At 51.2% G+C, this 3999-nt stretch overlaps 1 protein-coding gene across 1 annotated transcript in view; it reads right to left on the minus strand.

The window, feature by feature from the left end:
* SEMA4C (semaphorin 4C) overlaps positions 1-3650 on the minus strand; it is a 68151-nt gene extending 64501 nt beyond the window's left edge. Inside the window, exon 1 of the mRNA XM_015408162.1 lies at positions 3395-3650. The gene's annotated coding sequence lies outside the window, so the exon portion shown is untranslated. The remainder of the gene's footprint in view (positions 1-3394) is intronic.
* Positions 3651-3999: the final 349 nt, after the last annotated feature.

Genomic DNA, 3999 nt, shown 5'->3' on the forward strand with positions numbered 1-3999 from the left:
TCTTTAGGCAAAGGGAGAGGGAAGCTATCTGCAAACTGAGAGGGGCAGAAACAGGACACCCTGAAAGGAGACACGAAAGAGGCTAGACTAAGTAGATGGCATCACTACTTTGGAAAAGACTGCTCCTGCAGAGTATTCCTTGAACAGATGCAAGGCTATTTGTGGGGAAGGGGGTTTCCCCTAGAAGAAAATTCATTCAATCATCACTGAAGTCCTCAGTTGTCTACAGTTTGCAGGCTGCTCCATAGCTTTAGAGAGCTGCATAAAGGCTTAACAGCATTATTTTAGCAGCCAAGAAATGCTGCTACCAGATTAGGGTGAGAGACTTCCATTAGCCCTCATCTCAACCTTAATCATAAACACCAGCATCCTAGGAAGACCACCTCAACTAATGCAATAGCCCTGCAGGAAAAACTCACTCCAAGACATCAACAACACTGATCTGAGGCGGCATGGGAAGAAGGAGGGGGGGGGGGACAGATTCCAGCTGCAATCCTATGTACACTGACCTAGAAGAAAGCCTGCTAACAAAGTGGGCCTTCCTTCTGCATAAATACAGAATTGCACTGGATTGTAGTCATTCCCTCTTGCAAACACAGCCTCAAATCCTTGCATTCTCTTGTTAGTTCAGTCTACGAGAACCATCACCACTTAGCACCATATTACGGATAAGAATCCTCAATCTTGCCATGAACTGGGCGGAGGTGGTGGTGGTGTCTATGTAGTCCTGCATATATTCCAGACAGCAGACAGTAGATTCCCCTGGAAGCTCACCGGCAGGTATGAAGGCAACCATCCTCACCTATTGCTCATCCTGAGTACCTAGTGTTCCAAGTCATACCGCCTCCAGCCTCAGAGGTTTCGTTTAACTAACAGAGGTGTGCTATTAATGTCTATCCTTCATGAATCTGCCCAAACATTTTAAACAGGTATACTGCTTAAAACCCATCCAAGTCTGCAAATCACTGTCTCATCTTGTAGCAGTGAATTCCACAGGTGAGCTATATGTACTGTGTGAAAATACAGGACTTTTTTGCAGTTTCAAACTTACCACCAACCAATTTTCTTTGGATTTATCTTGCTGCATTCAAATTTTGTGAATGATGGGAAAGAACAATGATGTACATCTCAGCATTCAGGTCACAGGCCTATTAAGGAGGCAAGTAATTCATATAAAGTGATTTTGAGCAACTCCTGCCCATTAGCTTCCCATGATGGGTTTCTTCAGAGTTGCCAACTTTTTCAACCAACCTTGCTCCTGTGCTTTTAACTGCAACTTCAGTCAGCAAACGAATGCCGATGGAAAGCTTCAGGTGCTGATTCCTCCAGCTCAAGGAGTTATTAAAAGCAGCGGGACAGGCCTGACTAAAGCTGTTCCTGGTCAGTTGGCAACCCTAGTTCTGCATGTTATTTTGTTTCTGTAATCAAACACCAAAGCATCAGGAACAGGGAGAGGGAGAGAGAACCAGAGCTATTTGGAAACTTAGAACTAGAGAGTAATTTAAATGAAAGCAACCCTGAATGAATGCTGTTGCGTCCCTCTCTTTGTACTCATATAAACAAGCCCTGGGGATCTATTTGTGTTTTTGAATTACTTAACTGGAGAAAGAATAGAACATAAAGCGTGGGGGGGGGAGCCACGCAGGTTGAAAAGGGAAGAATCCCAGATGTTGCTGTGTCTGCACGCAGGCACACCCGATCCTGGCTCCACACACAGAAAGGACCTTCTCCTGTGTTTTGTTTTAAAACGGGAGAGGCCAGTCCAGACCAACCAAACCCTTCTGCCAGCTCAGCTCTTTACCAGCTACTGGGACTCCTCTGATGTTTGCTGACAGGAGGTTTGAGGAAAGCAAGTATTTCTGTATTTTTGGAAAGAGGGGTGTTTTTTTCTTGGGGGGGGGGAGAGAAACCTAAAGACAGTGAGGGATAGGAAAAGCTGCGCAGCTGAGGTTCTGCAAGCCAAATGTCTGCTAGAATCATTTTCATGCCTCTTCTGCAGGCATTTGGCAGAGTGCTTCTGGCCGGCTACCCAGGGTCCACAGCAGCTGGGCTGCAGAGTCAGCCCCCCCCCCATCCACCTGTGGAAGGAGGACCGGGAAAAGAGGCAAGCCCCTCCAGTGTAAAAGGCAGCAGCGCCGCTGAACTAGCTCTATCGGTCTGTCGCAACGAAAACAAACAGGAGTCTTGGAGCACCTCAACGACCAGCAACATTTTATTATTATTGAAGTCTTTAAGGCGTCCCAAGACTCTCGTTTACTCCAAAGTAAATTCACTCAGCTTGATATGCAGCCCATCCGCGCGCTCTTTCTTGTTGTGTGAAGACTTTGCACACCCAGTTCTGTGCCCTTTGCTTCGGAGTAAACATGCAAGGGGGCGGGTTGCAAGAGTCCCACGCCAAGCGATGGAGAAAGCGCCCCAGGCCAAGGCACGGGTACAGCTTCGCCTGCGCGCTTCAAGAGTCATCAGAAGAAACCTGATCCGGAGCAAACACACACGCCCCAGCGCGCACGCACACACACACACATGGGAGTAGGGTTTGAAGGGGAGGGGGGAAGACTTCCCACAGCTGTTTCTCTCTGGTTCGAAAAGAGAAAAGAGAAAAGAAAAACAGGCTGCGCAGACGAGAATAAGTCCATAAACTTTTAAGCACGGCGTGGGGGGGGTGGGGGGGGGGGAGAGAAAGGGCGCACGCAGTCCAAAGCTACAATGCACACTTACTTGGGGGCAAGTACTGAAATCCTTCGGCCTTACAGTCGAGTAACCAGGCTGCAGAAGGGAAATAAAAAGATCCACGCAATGCACGACAGCCCTAGCCTCTCCCAGGGAGAAAAGGCCTCCCCTTAACCCCAGCAGCACCACCCCAGCCCGCTGTCAACAATAAACCACCAAGAAGGCTTCCTCGTCCTATTTGAGGGAAATCAGAGGTGGAGGAATCTAATTTGCATCAAGGGAGGGGGAGGGTCTGAGCTACCTGGCCGCGGGGCGACGAAGCTCTTGGAGGGGTGCGCGGGGTACAGGTTACGCCTGGCAAAAGGAAGCTCGGGGGCCACTGACGAGGCTGGGGGGGGTGTCTCTCCAAGATCCGCCCTCCCCCAGCTGGGGGAGCAGGGCACAGCCTCTCCCCTCCCCGCCCTGTGTTTGCAAAGCGCTTTCTTTCCCTTTCGACAGAGTCCGACCACCACAGGAGCGCAGGGCTCCTCCCCATCTTTCCCCCCTCCCCAATACCCTGCAAGGTAAACACTGGCCAGCGCCAGGGGGAGGGAAACCAGAGAAAGACGGAGAGAAACAATAGCCACGACGCGACCGCCACACTTCCCCGAACGCGAACCCCCGTTGCAACAATGCGCTCTCCAGAGCCGAAACAAACCGCTGGGGTCCGGGCTCCCCCGCTCACCTTCTCCGCTGCCCCGCTGCTCGCTTCGCTTCCCTTCTTTCTTTCTTCCCCAAATGGAACAGGAAGGAGTTACATCCAAAATAACAGCCTCGCCTCCCAAGCGGGGTTGGGGCTCCCTCCTCCCCCGCCTGGAATGGAAGAGAAAATTACCCAAAAAACAAAAACAAAAAACCCAACTTCAGGGGAATCCCTCGATGCGGCATCGAACAATGGCTTTTTCTCAAAAGATCTGCTGCCCCAGCCCAGAGGCGTCCCCTGCAAATCTCAGTGCAGACGAAGCCGCTACTGCAGCCGCGTCTCTCGCCCCGCTTTGCTGCGCTCTACAAATCCGTCGTTTTCCCTTTTCTCCCTCCCCCCCTCCTTCGCTCCTTCTTTCTTTTATTCTCCTCCTTCCTTGACGTCAGACCCCAGGGCGGGAGTCAGGAGCCGCGAAAGGGGACGCTGCCTTTCTCCCCCGCCCCCGTGCTAGAAGGGAAGGCCGTTGACCCCTCTTTAAGCTCCCAGTCCTGCGAAAGCGCCCAATTATACTTTCTTCCGAATTTCCAAGCGGCTGCTGGAAGCCTGAGAATCCCGCCCCCCGCCTTTCTTGCATCTGTGCATTGTTT

This window comes from Gekko japonicus, unplaced genomic scaffold (genome assembly GCF_001447785.1).
Source record: "Gekko japonicus isolate JY-2015 unplaced genomic scaffold, Gekko_japonicus_V1.1 scaffold139, whole genome shotgun sequence".
NCBI lineage: Eukaryota > Metazoa > Chordata > Lepidosauria > Squamata > Gekkonidae > Gekko > Gekko japonicus.